The 27,264-nt window shown below is 48.6% G+C and overlaps 32 non-coding genes across 32 annotated transcripts; all 32 read right to left on the bottom strand.

The window, feature by feature from the left end:
• Positions 1-61: 61 nt before the first annotated feature.
• On the bottom strand, positions 62-133 carry Trnat-cgu (transfer RNA threonine (anticodon CGU)). The gene has a single exon. It is a non-coding gene; the product is annotated as a tRNA-Thr (tRNA).
• Positions 134-691: 558 nt separating this feature from the next.
• Trnan-guu (transfer RNA asparagine (anticodon GUU)) lies at positions 692-765 on the bottom strand. The gene has a single exon. It is a non-coding gene; the product is annotated as a tRNA-Asn (tRNA).
• A 1,079-nt stretch (positions 766-1,844) lies between these two features.
• On the bottom strand, positions 1,845-1,918 carry Trnan-guu (transfer RNA asparagine (anticodon GUU)). The gene has a single exon. It is a non-coding gene; the product is annotated as a tRNA-Asn (tRNA).
• A 318-nt stretch (positions 1,919-2,236) lies between these two features.
• Trnat-cgu (transfer RNA threonine (anticodon CGU)) lies at positions 2,237-2,308 on the bottom strand. Its single transcript has one exon. It is a non-coding gene; the product is annotated as a tRNA-Thr (tRNA).
• A 1,081-nt stretch (positions 2,309-3,389) lies between these two features.
• Trnat-cgu (transfer RNA threonine (anticodon CGU)) lies at positions 3,390-3,461 on the bottom strand. Its single transcript has one exon. It is a non-coding gene; the product is annotated as a tRNA-Thr (tRNA).
• A 689-nt stretch (positions 3,462-4,150) lies between these two features.
• On the bottom strand, positions 4,151-4,224 carry Trnan-guu (transfer RNA asparagine (anticodon GUU)). The gene has a single exon. It is a non-coding gene; the product is annotated as a tRNA-Asn (tRNA).
• A 318-nt stretch (positions 4,225-4,542) lies between these two features.
• On the bottom strand, positions 4,543-4,614 carry Trnat-cgu (transfer RNA threonine (anticodon CGU)). Its single transcript has one exon. It is a non-coding gene; the product is annotated as a tRNA-Thr (tRNA).
• Positions 4,615-5,695: 1,081 nt separating this feature from the next.
• Positions 5,696-5,767, bottom strand: Trnat-cgu (transfer RNA threonine (anticodon CGU)). The gene has a single exon. It is a non-coding gene; the product is annotated as a tRNA-Thr (tRNA).
• Positions 5,768-6,456: 689 nt separating this feature from the next.
• On the bottom strand, positions 6,457-6,530 carry Trnan-guu (transfer RNA asparagine (anticodon GUU)). Its single transcript has one exon. It is a non-coding gene; the product is annotated as a tRNA-Asn (tRNA).
• Positions 6,531-6,848: 318 nt separating this feature from the next.
• Positions 6,849-6,920, bottom strand: Trnat-cgu (transfer RNA threonine (anticodon CGU)). Its single transcript has one exon. It is a non-coding gene; the product is annotated as a tRNA-Thr (tRNA).
• Positions 6,921-8,001: 1,081 nt separating this feature from the next.
• On the bottom strand, positions 8,002-8,073 carry Trnat-cgu (transfer RNA threonine (anticodon CGU)). The gene has a single exon. It is a non-coding gene; the product is annotated as a tRNA-Thr (tRNA).
• A 689-nt stretch (positions 8,074-8,762) lies between these two features.
• Trnan-guu (transfer RNA asparagine (anticodon GUU)) lies at positions 8,763-8,836 on the bottom strand. The gene has a single exon. It is a non-coding gene; the product is annotated as a tRNA-Asn (tRNA).
• Positions 8,837-9,154: 318 nt separating this feature from the next.
• Trnat-cgu (transfer RNA threonine (anticodon CGU)) lies at positions 9,155-9,226 on the bottom strand. Its single transcript has one exon. It is a non-coding gene; the product is annotated as a tRNA-Thr (tRNA).
• Positions 9,227-9,915: 689 nt separating this feature from the next.
• On the bottom strand, positions 9,916-9,989 carry Trnan-guu (transfer RNA asparagine (anticodon GUU)). Its single transcript has one exon. It is a non-coding gene; the product is annotated as a tRNA-Asn (tRNA).
• A 1,471-nt stretch (positions 9,990-11,460) lies between these two features.
• Trnat-cgu (transfer RNA threonine (anticodon CGU)) lies at positions 11,461-11,532 on the bottom strand. The gene has a single exon. It is a non-coding gene; the product is annotated as a tRNA-Thr (tRNA).
• Positions 11,533-12,221: 689 nt separating this feature from the next.
• Trnan-guu (transfer RNA asparagine (anticodon GUU)) lies at positions 12,222-12,295 on the bottom strand. The gene has a single exon. It is a non-coding gene; the product is annotated as a tRNA-Asn (tRNA).
• Positions 12,296-12,614: 319 nt separating this feature from the next.
• Trnat-cgu (transfer RNA threonine (anticodon CGU)) lies at positions 12,615-12,686 on the bottom strand. Its single transcript has one exon. It is a non-coding gene; the product is annotated as a tRNA-Thr (tRNA).
• A 689-nt stretch (positions 12,687-13,375) lies between these two features.
• On the bottom strand, positions 13,376-13,449 carry Trnan-guu (transfer RNA asparagine (anticodon GUU)). The gene has a single exon. It is a non-coding gene; the product is annotated as a tRNA-Asn (tRNA).
• A 1,079-nt stretch (positions 13,450-14,528) lies between these two features.
• Positions 14,529-14,602, bottom strand: Trnan-guu (transfer RNA asparagine (anticodon GUU)). The gene has a single exon. It is a non-coding gene; the product is annotated as a tRNA-Asn (tRNA).
• Positions 14,603-15,681: 1,079 nt separating this feature from the next.
• Positions 15,682-15,755, bottom strand: Trnan-guu (transfer RNA asparagine (anticodon GUU)). Its single transcript has one exon. It is a non-coding gene; the product is annotated as a tRNA-Asn (tRNA).
• Positions 15,756-16,834: 1,079 nt separating this feature from the next.
• Positions 16,835-16,908, bottom strand: Trnan-guu (transfer RNA asparagine (anticodon GUU)). The gene has a single exon. It is a non-coding gene; the product is annotated as a tRNA-Asn (tRNA).
• A 318-nt stretch (positions 16,909-17,226) lies between these two features.
• Trnat-cgu (transfer RNA threonine (anticodon CGU)) lies at positions 17,227-17,298 on the bottom strand. The gene has a single exon. It is a non-coding gene; the product is annotated as a tRNA-Thr (tRNA).
• A 689-nt stretch (positions 17,299-17,987) lies between these two features.
• On the bottom strand, positions 17,988-18,061 carry Trnan-guu (transfer RNA asparagine (anticodon GUU)). The gene has a single exon. It is a non-coding gene; the product is annotated as a tRNA-Asn (tRNA).
• Positions 18,062-18,379: 318 nt separating this feature from the next.
• On the bottom strand, positions 18,380-18,451 carry Trnat-cgu (transfer RNA threonine (anticodon CGU)). Its single transcript has one exon. It is a non-coding gene; the product is annotated as a tRNA-Thr (tRNA).
• Positions 18,452-19,140: 689 nt separating this feature from the next.
• On the bottom strand, positions 19,141-19,214 carry Trnan-guu (transfer RNA asparagine (anticodon GUU)). Its single transcript has one exon. It is a non-coding gene; the product is annotated as a tRNA-Asn (tRNA).
• A 318-nt stretch (positions 19,215-19,532) lies between these two features.
• Positions 19,533-19,604, bottom strand: Trnat-cgu (transfer RNA threonine (anticodon CGU)). Its single transcript has one exon. It is a non-coding gene; the product is annotated as a tRNA-Thr (tRNA).
• Positions 19,605-20,293: 689 nt separating this feature from the next.
• Trnan-guu (transfer RNA asparagine (anticodon GUU)) lies at positions 20,294-20,367 on the bottom strand. The gene has a single exon. It is a non-coding gene; the product is annotated as a tRNA-Asn (tRNA).
• A 1,079-nt stretch (positions 20,368-21,446) lies between these two features.
• Trnan-guu (transfer RNA asparagine (anticodon GUU)) lies at positions 21,447-21,520 on the bottom strand. The gene has a single exon. It is a non-coding gene; the product is annotated as a tRNA-Asn (tRNA).
• Positions 21,521-21,839: 319 nt separating this feature from the next.
• Positions 21,840-21,911, bottom strand: Trnat-cgu (transfer RNA threonine (anticodon CGU)). The gene has a single exon. It is a non-coding gene; the product is annotated as a tRNA-Thr (tRNA).
• A 689-nt stretch (positions 21,912-22,600) lies between these two features.
• Trnan-guu (transfer RNA asparagine (anticodon GUU)) lies at positions 22,601-22,674 on the bottom strand. The gene has a single exon. It is a non-coding gene; the product is annotated as a tRNA-Asn (tRNA).
• A 318-nt stretch (positions 22,675-22,992) lies between these two features.
• On the bottom strand, positions 22,993-23,064 carry Trnat-cgu (transfer RNA threonine (anticodon CGU)). Its single transcript has one exon. It is a non-coding gene; the product is annotated as a tRNA-Thr (tRNA).
• Positions 23,065-23,753: 689 nt separating this feature from the next.
• Trnan-guu (transfer RNA asparagine (anticodon GUU)) lies at positions 23,754-23,827 on the bottom strand. The gene has a single exon. It is a non-coding gene; the product is annotated as a tRNA-Asn (tRNA).
• Between the last annotated feature and the right edge of the window lie 3,437 nt (positions 23,828-27,264).

Below are 27,264 nucleotides of genomic sequence, written 5' to 3'. Positions count from 1 at the left end.
GCCATGTGATAGATATTGCTCGAGGTAGCACCGCGCGTTGCAGGAAAGTTAAAAAAATGGATTCCTTCTGGGAGGTTCGAACTCACGACTCCTGGTTTACGAGACCAGTGCTCTACCACTGAGCTAAAAAGGCGGCAGCTTTGAATTTGCGAGCTATCCCCGAATTCTCACTTCATCACACTGAATCTTGCAGCCCTCGACCAGATAATTAATTTGGCGCACTGCTGCTGCTGGGAGTGTCCACATTGCCATTCTCCAAATCTCTCGACTGTTTCGCCCTTACGATCGGTGACGACCGTCAGGCCACCAAAACTTTGCGGTCTGCAATTTCTTGTCCCGTCGCTCGGCCAACAGCGGCCTACTGCAGACCGACACTTAAGAGACACAAAATACAAATCGACATCGAGAGACAGGCCCTGTCATATGGCACTCGCGACGTATACGCTGAAATTGAATGTAAATAAAACGTCTTTTGTAGTGGGCGTCGCTCCACTGCAGCGTCACACATGGTGAATAAATAGGAAAACAGTAGAACGTCTGTGTAGGGCCATGTTTTTACCTACAGTGCTACCTGCCTGAATGTGTATAAGCATCTGTGGCATCACTCCTTCGCAGCCAAATTGCCACAGTAGCTGTGTCTCTCTAACAAAGTTGACGTATGTCCTCACATCGGTGACGGTTAAAACGATTTCGCCTTCGGGTGGGCTCGAACCACCAACCTTTCGGTTAACAGCCGAAAGCGCTAGCCGATTGCGCCACGGAGTCGTTGACTTTGGCTCACTTTTGCTCTCTATGTCAACGCAATTCGTACACATTCTGCAGGAATCTCGCAGAATGGTAGCATCTGCTTATACCTCTTCACATGGATAACGTGCATGCACACTGTAGCGACGCTCATAAACGAATGACATTATACTACAAAATGCATACAAACCACTGTTCTGCCTATGCATTCAGAAAACCTCCTAGGCCAGTAGAATACTTGTCATAGGTTGTAGAACATCCCTTTCATTCAGTGTACTGCCATGTGATACGTATTGCTCGAGGTAGCTCCGCACGTTGCAGGAAAGTTAAAAAAATGGATGACTTCTGTGAGGTTCGAACTCACGACTCCTGGTTTACGACACCAGTGCTCTACCACTGAGCTAAAAATGCGGCAGCTTTAAATGTGCGAGCTATCCCCGAATTCTCACTTCATCACACTGAATCTTGCAGCCCTCGACCAGATAATTGATTTGGCGCACTGCTGCTGCTGGGAGTGTCCACATTGCCGTTCTCCAAATCTCTCGACTGTTTCGCCCTTACGATCGGCGACGACCGTCAGGCCACCAAAAGTTTGCGGTCTGCAATTTCTTGTCCTAGTGCACAGCTTGTGGGATAACGTGGCTCGACTGCGAAATGCGCCTTTCGGCTCCACTCTCTGGCTACAGTTTGCTGTTGTTCACAGTGGCACTGGCGTTGCCCATGGGGCTTCATGTAAGGCGACTGCACGTCGCTCGGCCAACAGCGGCCTACTGCAGACCGACACTTAAGAGACACAAAATACAAATCGACATCGAGAGACAGGCCCTGTCATATGGCACTCGCGACGTATACGCTGAAATTGAATGTAAATAAAACGTCTCTTGTAGTGGGTGTCGCTCCACTGCAGTGTCACACATGGTGAATAAATAGGAAAACAGTAGAACGTCTGTGTAGGGCCATGTTTTTACCTACTGTGCCACCTGCCTGAATGTGTATAAGCATCTGTGGCATCACTCCTTCGCAGCCAAATTGCCACACTAGCTGTGTATCTCTAACAAAGTTGATGTATGTCCTCACCTCGGTAACGGTTAAAACGATGTCGCCCCTGGGTAGGCTCGAACCACCAACCTTTCGGTTAACAACCGAACGCGCTATCCGATTGCGCCACGGAGGCGTCGACTTTGGCTCACTTGTGCAATCTATATCAACGCAATTCGTACACATTCTGCAGGAATCTCGCAGATTGGTAGCATCTGCTTATACCTCTTCACATGGATAACGTGCATGCACACTGTAGCGACGCTCATAAACGAATGACATTATACTACAAAATGCATACAAACCACTGTTCTGCCTATGCATTCAGAAAACCTCCTAGGCCAGTAGAATACTTGTCATAGGTTGTAGAACATCCCTTTCATTCAGTGTACTGCCATGTGATAGGTATTGCTCGAGGTAGCTCCGCACGTTGCAGAAAAGTTAAAAAAATGGATGCCTTCTGTGAGGTTCGAACTCACGACTCCTTGTTTACGAGACCAGTGCTCTACCACTGAGCTAAGAAGGCGGCAGCTTTGAATTCGCGAGCTATCCCCGAATTGTCACGTCATCACACTGAATCTTGCAGCCCTCGACCAGATAATTGATTTGGCGCACTGCTGCTGCTGGGAGTGTCCACATTGCCGTTCTCCAAATCTCTCGCCTGTTTCGCCCTTACGATTGGCGACGACCGTCAGGCCACCAAAAGTTTGCGGTCTGCAATTTCTTGTCCTAGTGCACAGGTTGTGGGATAACGTGGCTCGACTGCGAAATGCGCCTTTCGGCTCCACTCTCTGGCTACAGTTTGCTGTTGTTCACAGTGGCACTGGCGTTGCCCATGGGGCTTCATGTAAGACGACTGCACGTCGCTCGGCCTACAGCGGCCTACTGCAGACCGACACTTAAGAGACACAAAATACAAATCGACATCGAGAGACAGGCCCTGTCATATGGCACTCGCGACGTATACGGTGAAATTGAATGTAAATAAAACGTCTCTTGTAGTGGGCGTCGCTCCACTGCAGTGTCACACATGGTGAATAAATAGGAAAACAGTAGAACGTCTGTGTAGGGCCATGTTTTTACCTACTGTGCCACCTGCCTGAATGTGTATAAGCATCTGTGGCATCACTCCTTCGCAGCCAAATTGCCACACTAGCTGTGTATCTCTAACAAAGTTGATGTTTGTCCTCACCACGGTGACGGTCAAAAGGTTTTCGCTCCAGTGTGAGCTCGAACCACCAACCTTTCGGTTATCAGGCGAACGCGCTAGCCGATTGCGCCACGGAGGCGTCGAATTTGGCTTACTTGTGCAATCTATATCAACGCAATTCGTACACATTCTGCAGGAATCTCGCAGAATGGTAGCATCTGCTTATGCCTCTTCACATGGATAACGTGCATGCACACTGTCGCGACGCTCATAAACGAATGACATTATACTACAAAATGCATACAAACCACTGTTCTGCCTATGCATTCAGAAAACCTTCTAGGCCAGTAGAATACTTGTCATAGGTTGTAAAACATCCCTTTCATTCAGTGTACTGCCATGTGATAGGTATTGCTCGAGGTAGCTCCGCACGTTGCAGGAAAGTTAAAAAAATGGATGACTTCTATGAGGTTCGAACTCACGACTCCTGGTTTACGAGACCAGTGCTCTACCACTGAGCTAATAAGGCGGCAACTTTGAATTTGCGAGCTATCCTCGAATTCTCACGTCATCACACTGAATCTTGCAGCCCTCGACCAGATAATTGATTTGGCGCACTGCTGCTGCTGGGAGTGTCCACATTGCCGTTCTCCAAATCACTCGACTGTTTCGCCCTTACGATTGGCGACGACCGTCAGGCCACCAAAAGTTTGCGGTCTGCAATTTCTTGTCCTAGTGCACAGCTTGTGGGATAACGTGGCTCGACTGCGAAATGCGCCTTTCGGCTCCACTCTCTGGCTACAGTTTGCTGTTGTTCACAGTGGCACTGGCGTTGCCCATGGGGCTTCATGTAAGGCGACTGCACGTCGCTCGGCCAACAGCGGCCTACTGCAGACCGACACTTAAGAGACACAAAATACAAATCGACATCGAGAGACAGGCCCTGTCATATGGCACTCGCGACGTATACGCTGAAATTGAATGTAAATAAAACGTCTCTTGTAGTGGGCGTCGCTCCACTGCAGTGTCACACATGGTGAATAAATAGGAAAACAGTAGAACGTCTGTGTAGGGCCATGTTTTTACCTACTGTGCCACCTGCCTGAATGTGTATAAGCATCTGTGGCATCACTCCTTCGCAGCCAAATTGCCACACTAGCTGTGTATCTCTAATAAAGTTGATGTATGTCCTCACCTCGGTAACGGTTAAAACGATTTCGCCCCTGGGTGGGCTCGAACCACCAACCTTTCGGTTAACAACCGAACGCGCTAGCCGATTGCGCCACGGAGGCGTCGAATTTGGCTCACTTGTGCAATCTATATCAACGCAATTCGTACACATTCTGCAGGAATCTCGCAGATTGGTAGCATCTGCTTATACCTCTTCACATGGATAACGTGCATGCACACTGTAGCGACGCTCATAAACGAATGACATTATACTACAAAATGCATACAAACCACTGTTCTGCCTATGCATTCAGAAAACCTCCTAGGCCAGTAGAATACTTGTCATAGGTTGTAGAACATCCCTTTCATTCAGTGTACTGCCATGTGATAGGTATTGCTCGAGGTAGCTCCGCACGTTGCAGAAAAGTTAAAAAAATGGATGCCTTCTGTGAGGTTCGAACTCACGACTCCTTGTTTACGAGACCAGTGCTCTACCACTGAGCTAAGAAGGCGGCAGCTTTGAATTCGCGAGCTTTCCCCGAATTGTCACGTCATCACACTGAATCTTGCAGCCCTCGACCAGATAATTGATTTGGCGCACTGCTGCTGCTGGGAGTGTCCACATTGCCGTTCTCCAAATCTCTCGACTGTTTCGCCCTTACGATTGGCGACGACCGTCAGGCCACCAAAAGTTTGCGGTCTGCAATTTCTTGTCCTAGTGCACAGGTTGTGGGATAACGTGGCTCGACTGCGAAATGCGCCTTTCGGCTCCACTCTCTGTCTACAGTTTGCTGTTGTTCACAGTGGCACTGGCGTTGCCCATGGGGCTTCATGTAAGGCGACTGCACGTCGCTCGGCCAACAGCGGCCTACTGCAGACCGACACTTAAGAGACACAAAATACAAATCGACATCGAGAGACAGGCCCTGTCATATGGCACTCGCGACGTATACGCTGAAATTGAATGTAAATAAAACGTCTCTTGTAGTGGGCGTCGCTCCACTGCAGTGTCACACATGGTGAATAAATAGGAAAACAGTAGAACGTCTGTGTAGGGCCATGTTTTTACCTACTGTGCCACCTGCCTGAATGTGTATAAGCATCTGTGGCATCACTCCTTCGCAGCCAAATTGCCACACTAGCTGTGTATCTCTAACAAAGTTGATGTTTGTCCTCACCACGGTGACGGTCAAAAGGTTTTCGCTCCAGTGTGAGCTCGAACCACCAACCTTTCGGTTATCAGGCGAACGCGCTAGCCGATTGCGCCACGGAGGCGTCGAATTTGGCTTACTTGTGCAATCTATATCAACGCAATTCGTACACATTCTGCAGGAATCTCGCAGAATGGTAGCATCTGCTTATGCCTCTTCACATGGATAACGTGCATGCACACTGTCGCGACGCTCATAAACGAATGACATTATACTACAAAATGCATACAAACCACTGTTCTGCCTATGCATTCAGAAAACCTTCTAGGCCAGTAGAATACTTGTCATAGGTTGTAAAACATCCCTTTCATTCAGTGTACTGCCATGTGATAGGTATTGCTCGAGGTAGCTCCGCACGTTGCAGGAAAGTTAAAAAAATGGATGACTTCTATGAGGTTCGAACTCACGACTCCTGGTTTACGAGACCAGTGCTCTACCACTGAGCTAATAAGGCGGCAGCTTTGAATTTGCGAGCTATCCTCGAATTCTCACGTCATCACACTGAATCTTGCAGCCCTCGACCAGATAATTGATTTGGCGCACTGCTGCTGCTGGGAGTGTCCACATTGCCGTTCTCCAAATCACTCGACTGTTTCGCCCTTACGATTGGCGACGACCGTCAGGCCACCAAAAGTTTGCGGTCTGCAATTTCTTGTCCTAGTGCACAGCTTGTGGGATAACGTGGCTCGACTGCGAAATGCGCCTTTCGGCTCCACTCTCTGGCTACAGTTTGCTGTTGTTCACAGTGGCACTGGCGTTGCCCATGGGGCTTCATGTAAGGCGACTGCACGTCGCTCGGCCAACAGCGGCCTACTGCAGACCGACACTTAAGAGACACAAAATACAAATCGACATCGAGAGACAGGCCCTGTCATATGGCACTCGCGACGTATACGCTGAAATTGAATGTAAATAAAACGTCTCTTGTAGTGGGCGTCGCTCCACTGCAGTGTCACACATGGTGAATAAATAGGAAAAGAGTAGAACGTCTGTGTAGGGCCATGTTTTTACCTACTGTGCCACCTGCCTGAATGTGTATAAGCATCTGTGGCATCACTCCTTCGCAGCCAAATTGCCACACTAGCTGTGTATCTCTAATAAAGTTGATGTATGTCCTCACCTCGGTAACGGTTAAAACGATTTCGCCCCTGGGTGGGCTCGAACCACCAACCTTTCGGTTAACAACCGAACGCGCTAGCCGATTGCGCCACGGAGGCGTCGAATTTGGCTCACTTGTGCAATCTATATCAACGCAATTCGTACACATTCTGCAGGAATCTCGCAGATTGGTAGCATCTGCTTATACCTCTTCACATGGATAACGTGCATGCACACTGTAGCGACGCTCATAAACGAATGACATTATACTACAAAATGCATACAAACCACTGTTCTGCCTATGCATTCAGAAAACCTCCTAGGCCAGTAGAATACTTGTCATAGGTTGTAGAACATCCCTTTCATTCAGTGTACTGCCATGTGATAGGTATTGCTCGAGGTAGCTCCGCACGTTGCAGAAAAGTTAAAAAAATGGATGCCTTCTGTGAGGTTCGAACTCACGACTCCTTGTTTACGAGACCAGTGCTCTACCACTGAGCTAAGAAGGCGGCAGCTTTGAATTCGCGAGCTATCCCCGAATTGTCACGTCATCACACTGAATCTTGCAGCCCTCGACCAGATAATTGATTTGGCGCACTGCTGCTGCTGGGAGTGTCCACATTGCCGTTCTCCAAATCTCTCGACTGTTTCGCCCTTACGATTGGCGACGACCGTCAGGCCACCAAAAGTTTGCGGTCTGCAATTTCTTGTCCTAGTGCACAGGTTGTGGGATAACGTGGCTCGACTGCGAAATGCGCCTTTCGGCTCCACTCTCTGTCTACAGTTTGCTGTTGTTCACAGTGGCACTGGCGTTGCCCATGGGGCTTCATGTAAGGCGACTGCACGTCGCTCGGCCAACAGCGGCCTACTGCAGACCGACACTTAAGAGACACAAAATACAAATCGACATCGAGAGACAGGCCCTGTCATATGGCACTCGCGACGTATACGCTGAAATTGAATGTAAATAAAACGTCTCTTGTAGTGGGCGTCGCTCCACTGCAGTGTCACACATGGTGAATAAATAGGAAAACAGTAGAACGTCTGTGTAGGGCCATGTTTTTACCTACTGTGCCACCTGCCTGAATGTGTATAAGCATCTGTGGCATCACTCCTTCGCAGCCAAATTGCCACACTAGCTGTGTATCTCTAACAAAGTTGATGTTTGTCCTCACCACGGTGACGGTCAAAAGGTTTTCGCTCCAGTGTGAGCTCGAACCACCAACCTTTCGGTTATCAGGCGAACGCGCTAGCCGATTGCGCCACGGAGGCGTCGAATTTGGCTTACTTGTGCAATCTATATCAACGCAATTCGTACACATTCTGCAGGAATCTCGCAGAATGGTAGCATCTGCTTATGCCTCTTCACATGGATAACGTGCATGCACACTGTCGCGACGCTCATAAACGAATGACATTATACTACAAAATGCATACAAACCACTGTTCTGCCTATGCATTCAGAAAACCTTCTAGGCCAGTAGAATACTTGTCATAGGTTGTAAAACATCCCTTTCATTCAGTGTACTGCCATGTGATAGGTATTGCTCGAGGTAGCTCCGCACGTTGCAGGAAAGTTAAAAAAATGGATGACTTCTATGAGGTTCGAACTCACGACTCCTGGTTTACGAGACCAGTGCTCTACCACTGAGCTAATAAGGCGGCAGCTTTGAATTTGCGAGCTATCCTCGAATTCTCACGTCATCACACTGAATCTTGCAGCCCTCGACCAGATAATTGATTTGGCGCACTGCTGCTGCTGGGAGTGTCCACATTGCCGTTCTCCAAATCACTCGACTGTTTCGCCCTTACGATTGGCGACGACCGTCAGGCCACCAAAAGTTTGCGGTCTGCAATTTCTTGTCCTAGTGCACAGCTTGTGGGATAACGTGGCTCGACTGCGAAATGCGCCTTTCGGCTCCACTCTCTGGCTACAGTTTGCTGTTGTTCACAGTGGCACTGGCGTTGCCCATGGGGCTTCATGTAAGGCGACTGCACGTCGCTCGGCCAACAGCGGCCTACTGCAGACCGACACTTAAGAGACACAAAATACAAATCGACATCGAGAGACAGGCCCTGTCATATGGCACTCGCGACGTATACGCTGAAATTGAATGTAAATAAAACGTCTCTTGTAGTGGGCGTCGCTCCACTGCAGTGTCACACATGGTGAATAAATAGGAAAAGAGTAGAACGTCTGTGTAGGGCCATGTTTTTACCTACTGTGCCACCTGCCTGAATGTGTATAAGCATCTGTGGCATCACTCCTTCGCAGCCAAATTGCCACACTAGCTGTGTATCTCTAATAAAGTTGATGTATGTCCTCACCTCGGTAACGGTTAAAACGATTTCGCCCCTGGGTGGGCTCGAACCACCAACCTTTCGGTTAACAACCGAACGCGCTAGCCGATTGCGCCACGGAGGCGTCGAATTTGGCTCACTTGTGCAATCTATATCAACGCAATTCGTACACATTCTGCAGGAATCTCGCAGATTGGTAGCATCTGCTTATACCTCTTCACATGGATAACGTGCATGCAAACTGTAGCGACGCTCATAAACGAATGACATTATACTACAAAATGCATACAAACCACTGTTCTGCCTATGCATTCAGAAAACCTCCTAGGCCAGTAGAATACTTGTCATAGGTTGTAGAACATCCCTTTCATTCAGTGTACTGCCATGTGATACGTATTGCTCGAGGTAGCTCCGCACGTTGCAGGAAAGTTAAAAAAATGGATGACCTCTGTGAGGTTCGAACTCACGACTCCTGGTTTACGAGACCAGTGCTCTACCACTGAGCTAAAAATGCGGCAGCTTTAAATTTGCGAGCTATCCCCTAATTCTCACTTTATCACACTGAATCTTGCAGCCCTCGACCAGATAATTGATTTGGCGCACTGCTACTGCTGGGAGTGTCCACATTGCCGTTCTCCAAATCTCTCGACTGTTTCGCCCTTACGATCGGAGACGACCGTCTGGCCACCAAAAGTTTGCGGTCTGCAGTTTCTTGTCCTAGTGCACAGCTTGTGGGATAACGTGGCTCGACTGCGAAATGCGCCTTTCGGCTCCACTCTCTGGCTGCAGTTTGCTGTTGTTCACAGTGGCACTGGCGTTGCCCATGGGGCTTCATGTAAGGCGACTGCACGTCGCTCGGCCAACAGCGGCCTACTGCAGACCGACACTTAAGAGACACAAAATACAAATCGACATCGAGAGACAGGCCCTGTCATATGGCACTCGCGACGTATACGCTGAAATTGAATGTAAATTAAACGTCTTTTGTAGTGGGCGTCGCTCCACTGCAGTGTCACACATGGTGAATAAATAGGAAAACAGTAGAACGTCTGTGTAGGGCCATGTTTTTACCTACTGTGCCACCTGCCTGAATGTGTATAAGCATCTGTCGCATCACTCCTTCGCAGCCAAATTGCCACACTAGCTGTGTATCTCTAACAAAGTTGATGTATGTCCTCACCTCGGTGACGGATAAAACGAATTCGCCCCCGGGTGGGCTCGAACCACCAACCTTTCGGTTAACAGCCGAACGCCCTATCCCATTGCGCCACGGAGGCGTCGACTTTGGCTCACTTGTGCAATCTATATCAACGCAATTCGTACACATTCTGCAGGAATCTCGCAGAATGGTAGCATCTGCTTATGCCTCTTCACATGGATAACGTGCATGCACACTGTCGCGACGCTCATAAACGAATGACATTATACTACAAAATGCATACAAACCACTGTTCTGCCTATGCATTCAGAAAACCTCCTAGGCCAGTAGAATACTTGTCATAGGTTGTAGAACATCCCTTTCATTCAGTGTACTGCCATGTGATAGGTATTGCTCGAGGTATCTCCGCACGTTGCAGGAAAGTTAAAAAAATGGATGACTTCTGTGAGGATTGAACTCACGACTCCTGGTTTACGACACCAGTGCTCTACCACTGAGCTAAAAATGCGGCAGCTTTAAATTTGCGAGCTATCCCCGAATTCTCACTTCATCACACTGAATCTTGCAGCCCTCGACCAGATAATTGATTTGGCGCACTGCTGCTGCTGGGAGTGTCCACATTGCCGTTCTCCAAATCTCTCGACTGTTTCGCCCTTACGATCGGCGACGACCGTCAGGCCACCAAAAGTTTGCGGTCTGCAATTTCTTGTCCTAGTGCACAGGTTGTGGGATAACGTGGCTCGACTGCGAAATGCGCCTTTCGGCTCCACTCTCTGGCTGCAGTTTGCTGTTGTTCACAGTGGCACTGGCGTTGCCCATGGGGCTTCATGTAAGGCGACTGCACGTCGCTCGGCCAACAGCGGCCTACTGCAGACCGACACTTAAGAGACACAAAATACAAATCGACATCGAGAGACAGGCCCTGTCATATGGCACTCGCGACGTATACGCTGAAATTGAATGTAAATAAAACGTCTCTTGTAGTGGGCGTCGCTCCACTGCAGTGTCACACATGGTGAATAAATAGGAAAAGAGTAGAACGTCTGTGTAGGGCCATGTTTTTACCTACTGTGCCACCTGCCTGAATGTGTATAAGCATCTGTGGCATCACTCCTTCGCAGCCAAATTGCCACACTAGCTGTGTATCTCTAACAAAGTTGATGTTTGTCCTCACCACGGTGACGGTCAAAAGGTTTTCGCTCCAGTGTGAGCTCGAACCACCAACCTTTCGGTTATCAGGCGAACGCGCTAGCCGATTGCGCCACGGAGGCGTCGAATTTGGCTTACTTGTGCAATCTATATCAACGCAATTCGTACACATTCTGCAGGAATCTCGCAGAATGGTAGCATCTGCTTATGCCTCTTCACATGGATAACGTGCATGCACACTGTCGCGACGCTCATAAACGAATGACATTATACTACAAAATGCATACAAACCACTGTTCTGCCTATGCATTCAGAAAACCTCCTAGGCCAGTAGAATACTTGTCATAGGTTGTAGAACATCCCTTTCATTCAGTGTACTGCCATGTGATACGTATTGCTCGAGGTAGCTCCGCACGTTGCAGGAAAGTTAAAAAAATGGATGACTTCTGTGAGGTTCGAACTCACGACTCCTGGTTTACGAGACCAGTGCTCTACCACTGAGCTAAAAATGCGGCAGCTTTAAATTTGCGAGCTATCCCCTAATTCTCACTTTATCACACTGAATCTTGCAGCCCTCGACCTGATAATTGATTTGGCGCACTGCTACTGCTGGGAGTGTCCACATTGCCGTTCTCCAAATCTCTCGACTGTTTCGCCCTTACGATCGGCGACGACCGTCAGGCCACCAAAAGTTTGCGGTCTGCAATTTCTTGTCCTAGTGCACAGCTTGTGGGATAACGTGGCTCGACTGCGAAATGCGCCTTTCGGCTCCACTCTCTGGCTACAGTTTGCTGTTGTTCACAGTGGCACTGGCGTTGCCCATGGGGCTTCATGTAAGGCGACTGCACGTCGCTCGGCCAACAGCGGCCTACTGCAGACCGACACTTAAGAGACACAAAATACAAATCGACATCGAGAGACAGGCCCTGTCACATGGAACTCGCGACGTATACGCTGAAATTGAATGTAAATAAAACGTCTTTTGTAGTGGGCGTCGCACCACTGCAGTGTCACACATGGTGAATAAATAGGAAAAGAGTAGAACGTCTGTGTAGGGCCATGTTTTTACCTACTGTGCCACCTGCTTGAATGTGTATAAGCGTCTGTGGCATCACTCCTTCGCAGCCAAATTGCCACACTAGCTGTGTATCTCTAACAAAGTTGATGAATGTCCTCATCTCGGTAACGGTTAAATCGATTTCGCCCCTGGGTGGGCTCGAACCACCAACCTTTCGGTTAACAGCCGAACGCACTAGCCGATTGCGCCACGGAGGCGTCGACTTTGGCTCACTTGTGCAATGTATATCAACGCAATTCGTACACATTCTGCAGGAATCTCGCAGAATGGTAGCATCTGCTTATGCCTCTTCACATGTATAACGTGCATGCACACTGTAGCGACGCTCATAAACGAATGACATTATACTACAAAATGCATACAAACCACTGTTCTGCCTATGCATTCAGAAAACCTCCTAGGCCAGTAGAATACTTGTCATAGGTTGTAGAACATCCCTTTCATTCAGTGTACTGCCGTGTGATAGATATTGCTCGAGGTAGCTCCGCACGTTGCAGGAAAGTTAAAAATAGTAAATGACTTCTGTGAGGTTCGAACTCACTACTCTTGGTTTACGAGACCAGTGCTCTACCACTGAGCTAAGAAGTTAACAGGTTTGAATTTGCGAGCTATCCCCGAATTCTCACTTCATCACACTGAATCTTGCAGCCCTCGACCAGATAATTGATTTGGCGCACTGCTACTGCTGGGAGTGTCCACATTGCCGTTCTCCAAATCTCTCGACTGTTTCGCCCTTACGATCGGCGACGACCGTCTGGCCACCAAAAGTTTGCGGTCTGCAGTTTCTTGTCCTAGTGCACAGCTTGTGGGATAACGTGGCTCGACTGCGAAATGCGCCTTTCGGCTCCACTCTCTGGCTGCAGTTTGCTGTTGTTCACAGTGGCACTGGCGTTGCCCATGGGGCTTCATGTAAGGCGACTGCACGTCGCTCGGCCAACAGCGGCCTACTGCAGACCGACACTTAAGAGACACAAAATACAAATCGACATCGAGAGACAGGCCCTGTCATATGGCACTCGCGACGTATACGCTGAAATTGAATGTAAATTAAACGTCTTTTGTAGTGGGCGTCGCTCCACTGCAGTGTCACACATGGTGAATAAATAGGAAAACAGTAGAACGTCTGTGTAGGGCCATGTTTTTACCTACTGTGCCACCTGCCTGAATGTGTATAAGCATCTGTCGCATCACTCCTTCGCAGCCAAATTGCCACACTAGCTGTGTATCTCTAACAAAGTTGATGTATGTCCTCACCTCGGTGACGGATAAAACGATTTCGCCCCCGGGTGGGCTCGAACCACCAACCTTTCGGTTAACAGCCGAACGCCCTATCCCATTGCGCCACGGAGGCGTCGACTTTGGCTCACTTGTGCAATCTATATCAACGCAATTCGTACACATTCTGCAGGAATCTCGCAGAATGGTAGCATCTGCTTATGCCTCTTCACATGGATAACGTGCATGCACACTGTCGCGACGCTCATAAACGAATGACATTATACTACAAAATGCATACAAACCACTGTTCTGCCTATGCATTCAGAAAACCTCCTAGGCCAGTAGAATACTTGTCATAGGTTGTAGAACATCCCTTTCATTCAGTGTACTGCCATGTGATACGTATTGCTCGAGGTAGCTCCGCACGTTGCAGGAAAGTTAAAAAAATGGATGACTTCTGTGAGGATTGAACTCACGACTCCTGGTTTACGACACCAGTGCTCTACCACTGAGCTAAAAATGCGGCAGCTTTAAATTTGCGAGCTATCCCCGAATTCTCACTTCATCACACTGAATCTTGCAGCCCTCGACCAGATAATTGATTTGGCGCACTGCTGCTGCTGGGAGTGTCCACATTGCCGTTCTCCAAATCTCTCGACTGTTTCGCCCTTACGATCGGCGACGACCGTCAGGCCACCAAAAGTTTGCGGTCTGCAATTTCTTGTCCTAGTGCACAGCTTGTGGGATAACGTGGCTCGACTGCGAAATGCGCCTTTCGGCTCCACTCTCTGGCTACAGTTTACTGTTGTTCACAGTGGCACTGGCGTTGCCCATGGGGCTTCATGTAAGGCGACTGCACGTCGCTCGGCCAACAGCGGCCTACTGCAGACCGACACTTAAGAGACACAAAATACAAATCGACATCGAGAGACAGGCCCTGTCATATGGCACTCGCGACGTATACGCTGAAATTGAATGTAAATAAAACGTCTTTTGTAGTGGGCGTCGCTCCACTGCAGTGTCACACATGGTGAATAAATAGGAAAACAGTAGAACGTCTGTGTAGGGCCATGTTTTTACCTACAGTCCAACCTGCCTGAATGTGTATAAGCATCTGTGGCATCACTCCTTCGCAGCCAAATTGCCACACTAGCTGTGTATCTCTAACAAAGTTGATGTATGTCCTCACCTCGGTGACGGATAAAACGATTTCGCCCCCGGGTGGGCTCGAACAACCACCCTTTCGGTTAACAGCCGAACGCGCTAGCCGATTGCGCCACGGAGGCGTCGACTTTGGCTCACTTGTGCAATGTATATCAACGCAATTCGTACACATTCTGCAGGAATCTCGCAGAATGGTAGCATCTGCTTATACCTCTTCACATGGATAACGTGCATGCAAACTGTAGCGACGCTCATAAACGAATGACATTATACTACAAAATGCATACAAACCACTGTTCTGCCTATGCATTCAGAAAACCTCCTAGGCCAGTAGAATATTTGTCATAGGTTGTAGAACATCCCTTTCATTCAGTGTACTGCCATGTGATAGGTATTGCTCGAGGTAGCTCCGCACGTTGCAGGAAAGTTAAAAAAATGGATGACTTCTGTGAGGTTCGAACTCCCGACTCCTGGTTTACGACACCAGTGCTCTACCACTGAGCTAAAAATGCGGCAGCTTTAAATTTGCGAGCTATCCCCGAATTCTCACTTCATCACACTGAATCTTGCAGCCCTCGACCAGATAATTGATTTGGCGCACTGCTGCTGCTGGGAGTGTCCACATTGCCGTTCTCCAAATCTCTCGACTGTTTCGCCCTTACGATCGGCGACGACCGTCAGGCCACCAAAAGTTTGCGGTCTGCAATTTCTTGTCCTAGTGCACAGCTTGTGGGATAACGTGGCTCGACTGCGAAATGCGCCTTTCGGCTCCACTCTCTGGCTACAGTTTGCTGTTGTTCACAGTGGCACTGGCGTTGCCCATGGGGCTTCATGTAAGGCGACTGCACGTCGCTCGGCCTACAGCGGCCTACTATAGACCGACACTTAAGAGACACAAAATACAAATCGATATCGAGAGACAGGCCCTGTCATATGGCACTCGCGACGTATACGCTGAAATTGAATGTAAATAAAACGTCTTATGTAGTGGGCGTCGCTCCACTGCAGTGTCACACATGGTGAATAAATAGGAAAACAGTAGAACGTCTGTGTAGGGCCATGTTTTTACCTACTGTACCACCTGCCTGAATGTGTATAAGCATCTGTGGCATTACTCCTTCGCAGCCAAATTGCCACACTAGCTGTGTATCTCTAACAAAGTTGATGAATGTCCTCACCTCGGTGACGGATGAAACGATTTCTCCCCCGGGTGGGCTCGAACCACCAACCTTTCGGTTAACAGCCGAACGCGCTAGCCGATTGCGCCACGGAGGCGTCGACTTTGGCTCACTCGTGCAATGTATATCAACGCAATTCGTACACATTCTGCAGGAATCTCGCAGAATGGTAGCATCTGCTTATACCTCTTCACATGGATAACGTGCATGCACACTGTAGCGACGCTCATAAACGAATGACATTATACTACAAAATGCATACAAACCACTGTTCTGCCTATTCATTCAGAAAACCTCCTAGGCCAGTAGAATACTTGTCATAGGTTGTAGAACATCCCTTTCATTCAGTATACTGCCATGTGATAGGTATTGCTCGAGGTATCTCCGCACGTTGCAGGAAAGTTAAAAAAATGGATGACTTCTGTGAGGTTCGAAATCACGACTCCTGGTTTACGACACCAGTGCTCTACCACTGAGCTAAAAATGCGGCAGCTTTAAATTTGCGAGCTATCCCCGAATTGTCACGTCATCACACTGAATCTTGCAGCCCTCGACCAGATAATTGATTTGGCGCACTGCTGCTGCTGGGAGTGTCCACATTGCCGTTCTCCAAATCTCTCGACTGTTTCGCCCTTACGATCGGCGACGACCGTCAGGCCACCAAAAGTTTGCGGTCTGCAATTTCTTGTCCTAGTGCACAGCTTGTGGGATAACGTGGCTCGACTGCAAAATGCGCCTTTCGGCTCCACTCTCTGGCTACAGTTTGCTGTTGTTCACAGTGGCACTGGCGTTGCCCATGGGGCTTCATGTAAGGCGACTGCACGTCGCTCGGCCTACAGCGGCCTACTATAGACCGACACTTAAGAGACACAAAATACAAATCGACATCGAGAGACAGGCCCTGTCCTATGGCACTCGTGACGTATACGCTGAAGTTGAATGTAAATAAAACGTCTTTTGTAGTGGCCGTCGCTCCACTGCAGTGTCACACATGGTGAATAAATAGGAAAACAGTAGAACGTCTGTGTAGGGCCATGTTTTTACCTACTGTGCCACCTGCCTGAATGTGTATAAGCATCTGTGGCATCACTCCTTCGCAGCCAAATTGCCACACTAGCTGTGTATCTCTAACAAAGTTGATGAATGTCCTCACCCCGGAAACGGTTAAATCGATTTCGCCCTTGGGTGGGCTCGAACCACCAACCTTTCGGTTAACAGCCGAACGCACTAGCCGATTGCGCCACGGAGGCGTCGACTTTGGCTCACTTGTGCAATGTATATCAACGCAATTCGTACACATTCTGCAGGAATCTCGCAGAATGGTAGCATCTGCTTATGCCTCTTCACATGGATAACGTGCATGCACACTGTAGCGACGCTCATAAACGAATGACATTATACTACAAAATGCATACAAACCACTGTTCTGCCTATGCATTCAGAAAACCTCCTAGGCCAGTAGAATACTTGTCATAGGTTGTAGAACATCCCTTTCATTCAGTGTACTGCCATGTGATAGATATTGCTCGAGGTAGCTCCGCACGTTGCAGGAAACTTAAAAAAATGGAAGCCTTCTGTGAGGTTCGAACTCCCGACTCCTGGTTTACGAGACCAGTGCTCTACCACTGAGCTAAAAATGCGGCAGCTTTAAATTTGCGAGCTATCCCCGAATTCTCTTTTCATCACACTGAATCTTGCAGCCCTCGACCAGATAATTGATTTGGCGCACTGCTGCTGCTGGGAGTGTCCACATTGCCGTTCTCCAAATCTCTCAACTGTTTCGCCCTTACGATCGGCGACGACCGTCAGGCCACCAAAAGTTTGCGGTCTTCAATTTCTTGTCCTAGTGCACAGCTTGTGGGATAACGTGGCTCGACTGCGAAATGCGCCTTTCGGCTCCACTCTCTGGCTACAGTTTTCTGTTGTTCACAGTGGCACTGGCGTTGCCCATGGGGCTTCATGTAAGGCGACTGCACGTCGCTCGGCCAACAGCGGCCTACTGCAGACCGACACTTAAGAGACACAAAATACAAATCGATATCGAGAGACAGGCCCTGTCATATGGCACTCGCGACGTATACGCTGAAATTGAATGTAAATAAAACGTCTTTTGTAGTGGGCGTCGCTCCACTGCAGTGTCACACATGGTGAATAAATAGGAAAACAGTAGAACGTCTGTGTAGGGCCATGTTTTTACCTACTGTACCACCTGCCTGAATGTGTATAAGCATCTGTCGCATCACTCCTTCGCAGCCAAATTGCCACACTAGCTGTGTATCTCTAACAAAGTTGATGAATGTCCTCACCTCGGTGACCGATAAAACGATTTCGCCCCCGGGTGGGCTCGAACCACCAACCTTTCGGTTAACAGCCGAACGCGCTAGCCGATTGCGCCACGGAGGCATCGACTTTGGCTCACTAGTGCAATCTATATCAACGCAATTCGTACACATTCTGCAGGAATCTCGCAGAATGGTAGCATCTGCTTATGCCTCTTCACATGGATAACGTGCATGCACACTGTAGCGGCGCTCATAAACGAATGACAATGTACTACAAAATGCATACAAACCACTGTTCTGCCTATGCATTCAGAAAACCTCCTAGGCCAGTAGAATACTTGTCATAGGTTGTAGAACATCCCTTTCATTCAGTGTACTGCAATGTGATAGATATTGCTCGAGGTAGCTCCGCACGTTGCAGGAAAGTTAAATAAATGGATGCCTTCTATGAGGTTCGAACTCACGACTCCTGGTTTACGAGACCAGTGCTCTACCACTGAGCTAAGAAGGCGGCAACTTTGAATTTGCGTGCTGTCCCCGAATTCTCACTTCATCACACTGAATCTTGCAGCCCTCGACCTGATAATTGATTTGGCGCACTGCTGCTGCTGGGAGTGTCCACATTGCCGTTCTCCAAATCTCTCAACTGTTTCGCCCTTACGATTGGCGACGACCGTCAGGCCACCAAAAGTTTGCGGTCTGCAATTTCTTGTCCTAGTGCACAGCTTGTGGGATAACGTGGCTCGACTGCGAAATGCGCCTTTCGGCTCCACTCTCTGGCTACAGTTTGCTGTTGTTCACAGTGGCACTGGCGTCGCCCATGGGGCTTCATGTAAGGCGACTGCACGTCGCTCGGCCAACAGCGGCCTACTGCAGACCGACACTTAAGAGACACAAAATACAAATCGACATCGAGAGACTGGCCCTGTCATATGGCACTCGCGACGTATACGCTGAAATTGAATGTAAATAAAACGTCTCTTGTAGTGGGCGTCGCTCCACTGCAGTGTCACACATGGTGAATAAATAGGAAAACAGTAGAACGTCTGTGTAGGGCCATGTTTTTACCTACTGTACCACCTGCCTGAATGTGTATTAGCATCTGTCGCATCACTCCTTCGCAGCCAAATTGCCACACTAGCTGTGTATCTCTAACAAAGTTGATGAATGTCCTCACCTCGGTGACCGATAAAACGATTTCGCCCCCGGGTGGGCTCGAACCACCAACCTTTCGGTTAACAGCCGAACGCGCTAGCCGATTGCGCCACGGAGGCGTCGACTTTGGCTCACTAGTGCAATCTATATCAACGCAATTCGTACACATTCTGCAGGAATCTCGCAGAATGGTAGCATCTGCTTATGCCTCTTCACATGGATAACGTGCATGCACACTGTAGCGGCGCTCATAAACGAATGACAATATACTACAAAATGCATACAAACCACTGTTCTGCCTATGCATTCAGAAAACCTCGTAGGCCAGTAGAATACTTGTCATAGGTTGTAGAACATCCCTTTCATTCAGTGTACTGCAATGTGATAGATATTGCTCGAGGTAGCTCCGCACGTTGCAGGAAAGTTAAAAAAATGGATGCCTTCTATGAGGTTCGAACTCACGACTCCTGGTTTACGAGACCAGTGCTCTACCACTGAGCTAAGAAGGCGGCAACTTTGAATTTGCGTGCTGTCCCCGAATTCTCACTTCATCACACTGAATCTTGCAGCCCTCGACCAGATAATTGATTTGGCGCACTGCTGCTGCTGGGAGTGTCCACATTGCCGTTCTCCAAATCTCTCAACTGTTTCGCCCTTACGATTGGCGACGACCGTCAGGCCACCAAAAGTTTGCGGTCTGCAATTTCTTGTCCTAGTGCACAGCTTGTGGGATAACGTGGCTCGACTGCGAAATGCGCCTTTCGGCTCCACTCTCTGGCTACAGTTTGCTGTTGTTCACAGTGGCACTGGCGTCGCCCATGGGGCTTCATGTAAGGCGACTGCACGTCGCTCGGCCAACAGCGGCCTACTGCAGACCGACACTTAAGAGACACAAAATACAAATCGACATCGAGAGACTGGCCCTGTCATATGGCACTCGCGACGTATACGCTGAAATTGAATGTAAATAAAACGTCTCTTGTAGTGGGCGTCGCTCCACTGCAGTGTCATACATGGTGAATAAATAGGAAAACAGTAGAACGTCTGTGTAGGGCCATGTTATTACCAACTGTGCCACCTGCCTGAATGTGTATAAGCATCTGTGGCACCACTCCTTCGCAGCCAAATTGCCACACTAGCTGTGTATCTCTAACAAAGTTGATGTATGTCCTCACCTCGGTGACCGATAAAACGATTTCGCCCCCGGGTGGGCTCGAACCACCAACCTTTCGGTTAACAGCCGAACGCGCTAGCCGATTGCGCCACGGAGGCGTCGACTTTGGCTTACTTGTGCAATCTATATCAACGCAATTCGTACACATTCTGCTGGAATCTCGCAGAATGGTAGCATCTGCTTATGCCTCTTCACATGGATAACGTGCATGCACACTGTCGCTACGCTCATAAACGAATGACATTATACTACAAAATGCATACAAACCACTGTTCTGCCTATGCATTCAGAAAAACTCCTAGGCCAGTAGAATACTTGTCATAGGTTGTAGAACATCCCTTTCATTCAGTGTACTGCCATGTGATAGATATTGCTCGAGGTAGCTCCGCACGTTGCAGGAAAGTTAAAAAAATGGAAGCATTCTGTGAGGTTCGAACTCACGACTCCTGGTTTACGAGACCATTTCTCTACCACTGAGCTAACAAGGCGGCAGCTTTGAATATGCGAGCTATCCCCGAATTCCCACTTCATCACACTGAATCTTGCAGCCCTCGACCAGATAATTGATTTGGCGCACTGCTGCTGCTGGGAGTGTTCACATTGCCGTTCTCCAAATCTCTCGACTGTTTCGCCCTTACGATCGGCGACGACCGTCAGGCCACCAAAAGTTTGCGGTCTGCAATTTCTTGTCCTAGTGCACAGCTTGTGGGATAACGTGGCTCGACTGCGAAATGCGCCTTTCGGCTCCACTCTCTGGCTACAGTTTGCTGTTGTTCACAGTGGCACTGGCGTTGCCCATGGGGCTTCATGTAAGGCGACTGCACGTCGCTCGGCCAACAGCGGCCTACTGCAGACCGACACTTAAGAGACACAAAATACAAATCGACATCGAGAGACAGGCCCTGTCATATGGCACTCGCGACGTATACGCTGAAATTGAATGTAAATAAAACGTCTTTTGTAGTGGGCGTCGCTCCACTGCAGTGTCACACATGGTGAATAAATAGGGAAACAGTAGAACGTTTGTGTAGGGCCATGTTTTTACCTAGTGTGCCACCTGCCTGAATGTGTATTAGCATCTGTGGCATCACTCCTTCGCAGCCAAATTGCCACACTAGCTGTGTATCTCTAACAAAGTTGATGTATGTCCTCACCTCGGTGACCGATAATACGATATCGCCCCCAGGTGTGCTTGAACCACCAACCTTTCGGTTAACAGCCGAACGCGCTAGCCGATTGCGCCACGGAGGCGTCGACTTTGGCTCACTTGTGCAATGTATATCAACGTAATTCGTACACATTCTGCAGGAATCTCGCAGAATGGTAGCATCTGCTTATGCCTCTTCACATGGACTAACGTGCATGCACACTGTCGCGACGCTCATAAACGAATGACATTATACTACAAAATGCACACAAACCACTGTTCTGCCTATGCATTCAGAAAACCTCCTAGGCCAGTAGAATACTTGTCATAGGTTGTAGAACATCCCTTTCATTCAGTGTACTGCCATGTGATAGATATTGCTCGAGGTAGCTCCGCACGTTGCAGGAAAGTTAAAAAAATGGATGCCTTCTATGAGTTTCGAACTCACGACTCCTGGTTTACGAGACCAGTGCTCTACCACTGAGCTAAGAAGGCGGCAACTTTGAATTTGCGTGCTGTCCCCGAATTCTCACTTCATCACACTGAATCTTGCAGCCCTCGACCAGATAATTGATTTGGCGCACTGCTGCTGCTGGGAGTGTCCACATTGCCGTTCTCCAAATCTCTCAACTGTTTCGCCCTTACGATCGGCGACAACCGTCAGGCCACCAAAAGTTTGCGGTCTGCAATTTCTTGTCCTAGTGCACAGCTTGTGGGATAACGTTGCTCGACTGCGAAATGCGCCTTTCGGCTCCACTCTCTGGCTACAGTTTTCTGTTGTTCACAGTGGCACTGGCGTTGCCCATGGGTCTTCATGTAAGGCGACTGCACGTCGCTCGGCCAACAGCGGCCTACTGCAGACCGACACTTAAGAGACACAAAATACAAATCGACATCGAGAGACAGGCCCTGTCACATGGCACTCGCGACGTATACGCTGAAATTGAATGTAAATAAAACGTCTTTTGTAGTGGCCGTCGCTCCACTGCAGTGTCACACATGGTGAATAAATAGGAAAACAGTAGAACGTCTGTGTAGGGCCATGTTTTTACCTACTGTGCCACCTGCCTGAATGTGTATAAGCATCTGTCGCATCACTCCTTCGCAGCCAAATTGCCACACTAGCTGTGTATCTCTAACAAAGTTGATGTATGTCCTCACCTCGGTGACGGATAAAACGATTTCGCCCCCGGGTGGGCTCGAACCACCAACCTTTCGGTTAACAGCCGAACGCGCTAGCCGATTGCGCCACGTAGGCATCGACTCTGGCTCACTTGTGCAATCTATATCAACGCAATTCGTACACATTCTGCAGGAATCTCGCAGAATGGTAGCATCTGCTTATGCCTCTTCACATGGATAACGTGCATGCACACTGTAGCGACGCTCATAAACGAATGACATTATACTACAAAATGCATACAAACCACTGTTCTGCCTATGCATTCAGAAAACCTCCTAGGCCAGTAGAATACTTGTCATAGGTTGTAGAACATCCCTTTCATTCAGTGTACTGCCATGTGATAGATATTGCTCGAGGTAGCTCCGCACGTTGCAGGAAAGTTAAAAAAATGGATGCCTTCTATGAGGTTCGAACTCACGACTCCTGGTTTACGAGACCAGTGCTCTACCACTGAGCTAAGAAGGCGGCAACTTTGAATTTGCGTGCTGTCCCCGAATTCTCACTTCATCACACTGAATCTTGCAGCCCTCGACCAGATAATTGATTTGGCGCACTGCTGCTGCTGGGAGTGTCCACATTGCCGTTCTCCAAATCTCTCAACTGTTTCGCCCTTACGATCGGCGACAACCGTCAGGCCACCAAAAGTTTGCGGGCTGCAATTTCTTGTCCTAGTGCACAGCTTGTGGGATAACGTTGCTCGACTGCGAAATGCGCCTTTCGGCTCCACTCTCTGGCTACAGTTTGCTGTTGTTCACAGTGGCACTGGCGTTGCCCATGGGTCTTCATGTAAGGCGACTGCACGTCGCTCGGCCAACAGCGGCCTACTGCAGACCGACACTTAAGAGACACAAAATACAAATCGACATCGAGAGACAGGCCCTGTCATATGGCACTCGCGACGTATACGCTGAAATTGAATGTAAATAAAACGTCTTTTGTAGTGGCCGTCGCTCCACTGCAGTGTCACACATGGTGAATAAATAGGAAAACAGTAGAACGTCTGTGTAGGGCCATGTTTTTACCTACTGTGCCACCTGCCTGAATGTGTATAAGCATCTGTCGCATCACTCCTTCGCAGCCAAATTGCCACACTAGCTGTGTATCTCTAACAAAGTTGATGTATGTCCTCACCTCGGTGACGGATAAAAAGATTTCGCCCCCGGGTGAGCTCGAACCACCAACCTTTCGGTTAACAGCCGAACGCGCTAGCCGATTGCGCCACAGAGGCGTCGACTTTGGCTCACTAGTGCAATCTATATCAACGCAATTCGTACACATTCTGCAGGAATCTCGCAGAATCGTAGCATCTGCTTATGCCTCTTCACATGGATAACGTGCATGCACACTGTAGCGACGCTCATAAACGAATGACATTATACTACAAAATGCATACAAACCACTGTTCTGCCTATGCATTCAGAAAACCTCCTAGGCCAGTAGAATACTTGTCATAGGTTGTAGAACATCCCTTTCATTCAGTGTACTGCCATGTGATAGATATTGCTCGAGGTAGCTCCGCACGTTGCAGGAAAGTTAAAAAAATGGAAGCATTCTGTGAGGTTCGAACTCACGACTCCTGGTTTACGAGACCATTTCTCTACCACTTTTTTTTTTTTTGTTTTTTATTATTTTTCTATTTTTCTTTTATTTTTAATTCCGACACCTTATCCATTTTCTTATTTTTTTTAGTTTTTTTTTTTTTGTTCGTTGTAATTTGTATATTCGTTTGTTTTCTATCCATCTTCTTTGCTCGTTTCTGCTGTCTGTTTTGCGCTTTTGTTTCATGCAAAATACACCAAATTTAATATGTCGTAGAAATAACTGCTCCTGGGAAGGACATATTCTTGATCTCATACGTTGCTTTATTCAGAATCACAATGAGACAAATGGAAGTCTTTGCAGTGAGTATAACCTTGACTACAGTACAGGAAAAACGAATTGTTATAACAGATATTCATGTTATCCACGTCCTACTTCATCTCAAGGACGATGTGAAGAAAATTTTGAAATGTTGACTGATACCGGTGCCCATATTGGTTGGTTGTGCGCCAGTGTTGGTGTGAGAGATATACTTGAAAATCTAAGACATTAGGCGCACTGCCGGACAGAATATAGTGGATAAAATGTCCCATAAGCCATAGGTAGCTGTTATGTTTGGCTGCAGGGAAGAGTCGGTAGTCCGGGCGGAGAATGTCGTGGATCTGAATCGCATGAGGCGCAGTCCGGTTGAGCACAGCGAGTTTTTTGCGCGTCCAATTCCAGATGTGCACTTGATCCTTGCAGACAAACAGATGTGCAATAGTCTCAACCATGTGGCACAAGTCGCAGTAGGGACTGGGTGCAAGATTAATCCTGTGCCGCTTTTCTTTCGTCGGAATAGTGTCAGCGACCACGTCATACCATTTGGAGCGGACATCTGTCGGAAGCGTTGGATTATGGATGTTAGCCCAAACGAGGGACCAATTGCAAGCCGGATACTTCTTTTCCAAGGGGCCAGGCAGTGACGGCCGAAGTAAGTGGCGGTACAGTTTTACCGTCGGCTTCTTGAAAAGCTCGTCGTCGAGATAGCTACTTTCAAGGTAATACAGTGCTATATGCTGAAAGTGCGGGCCGACGTGGCCAATGTCCACAGGCGGAGATATATTGCGGGGGCGGGACAGTTGATAGAGCCGCTTCGTGACGGTGTCCTCGCTGGCGGTGAGTATCTGCCATGAGCGTTTCAGATACAGGGCTAGGGCATGAATGCCGGGGTTTTTCAAGCCAAGGCCTCCCATATCGCATGGCAGTGCTGTCGTGGTGAAGGAAACCTTAAAAATATTGAGCTTCCAGACGTACCAGGCGGCCTCCGCTAGGAGTGATCTTGCTACTGTGGGTGGCATAGGTAGGACGGCGGCAACAAATTGTAATTTGGAGAGGGCATAAGAGTTGACGAAAAAGGCTCGCTGCAGACGATCGAGGTGTCGCATGTTCTGGTCGCGCAGGAGTGCTTTTATCGCCTGAATTTTGGGTATCCAATTTTTGTGAGACATGTCCAGAGGCCGGGCCGTAACGTAGAGACCAAGGTGTTTTCTAGTCTGTACACAGGGCAGCCAAGCGTCGCCTGTGATAGGTCGTTCTTGACCAAGCGTTAAGGCGGCGGATTTATTGACGTTTAACATGGCACCACTATCTCTTTGGAATTCCTCAAGAATGCGTTTCGCTGCGGTGACATCGCGAACGTCGTTAAGAAGCACGCTGACATCGTCTGCGTAAGCTTGGACCACAGACTTGATACCATAAAACTGGAATCCAGGGAGGCTATGATGTAGATGGCGCAACAAGGGTTCCATGAGGATCGCATAGAGCGTCGTTGAAAGTGGACAGCCTTGCTTGATACCCCGTGAGAGCTGGACGTACTCCGTCAATGTATTATTGATCAGGAAGCGTGTACGGGTACCACTGATACAGTTGTTGATGAGGTGGATAAAATTAAGACTGAAGCCCATTGATTCCATCACGCCGCTGAGATAGTGATAGTCAGCTCGATCGTAAGCCTTATCGAAGTCAAGAAACGCTATGGCCATAGGAGTGCGGGTGGCCCAGGTGAGGGAGACGAGATCCCGATATAGCGCCAAAATGGTGGACAGCGACCGACCACGGATCGCACTCATTTGGTATGGTCCCAGAAGATAGGGTAACAGCTGCCGTAATCGGGCATTGAGGGCGCGCGTCAGAAGCTTAAAGTCGGCATTGAGCAGAGTAATGGGCCGCAGATCTTTGGTGGTGGTCGGCGTCGGCGTCTTAGGTATTAAAACAGTTAACCCTTCTGTGAAGGCTGGGGGTAGAGCAATCCCACGTAGTACTTCATTGTACATCTCTGTGAGTTCGTCCCCTAATATAGGCCAATATTTGACGTAAAACTCGACAGAGAGCCCGTCCGTGCCCGGAGATTTATTTCGTGGCGCAGCAAGCAGGGCATCCTTCAGTTCTTCTTTGGTAAAGGGAGCAAGCAGGTCCCGATTGAGGTCGTCGGTAATGCAGTACGGCGGGGGTCCAGAATGATACCATTCTCGCACTTTCTCATGTGGTACACCAGCACAGGTGTAAAGTGCAGCAAAGTGGTTGGTAACATGGTTTTTGATGTCTCGCTGTAGGGTATAACAAGCACCGTCTGCATCCTGCAACTTATGAATAAGTTTCCTACGCGCTGCACGTAACTGTTGGACGATATGATGGACTGACGTCTGCTGTTGCGGCAAGTTTGTGGAGTCACGTGCTCGAATCTGGTGGCCGACGGCGGTGCAGCCCGTCAAGGATGTAATCTTGGCTTGGAGTCTGCGTACGTGCGTGATGTTATTAGGCACCTGATGATAATCCCGGTACAATTCTCGCAGGGCACAGAAATAGAATTCAGTGATTTCCTTCTCACCGCGAGCGCGAATCCGGGCGTGGTGCTTGATGCAAGTAATGAGTTTCCCCTTTGCATGAAGCGTCCACCAATCAATCCACGTGGAATACGTGGGCCTGCTTGATGTTACGGAGTGCCAAACTGACCGGATCTCACGCTCTAAAGTGGCGTCTTGTAAGAGGCGACAGTTGAGTTGCCATCGTCCGAAGCCTCTATAAACTTTCTGCGGTGAGTGATTAAAGACGATGTGGTAAGCGATATGGTCACTGAAATTAACG

Source organism: Schistocerca gregaria, chromosome 5 (assembly GCF_023897955.1).
Source record: "Schistocerca gregaria isolate iqSchGreg1 chromosome 5, iqSchGreg1.2, whole genome shotgun sequence".
Lineage (NCBI taxonomy): Eukaryota > Metazoa > Arthropoda > Insecta > Orthoptera > Acrididae > Schistocerca > Schistocerca gregaria.
Note: the sequence above shows the minus strand (reverse complement) of the source record. Positions and strands in the feature narration are given on the sequence as shown.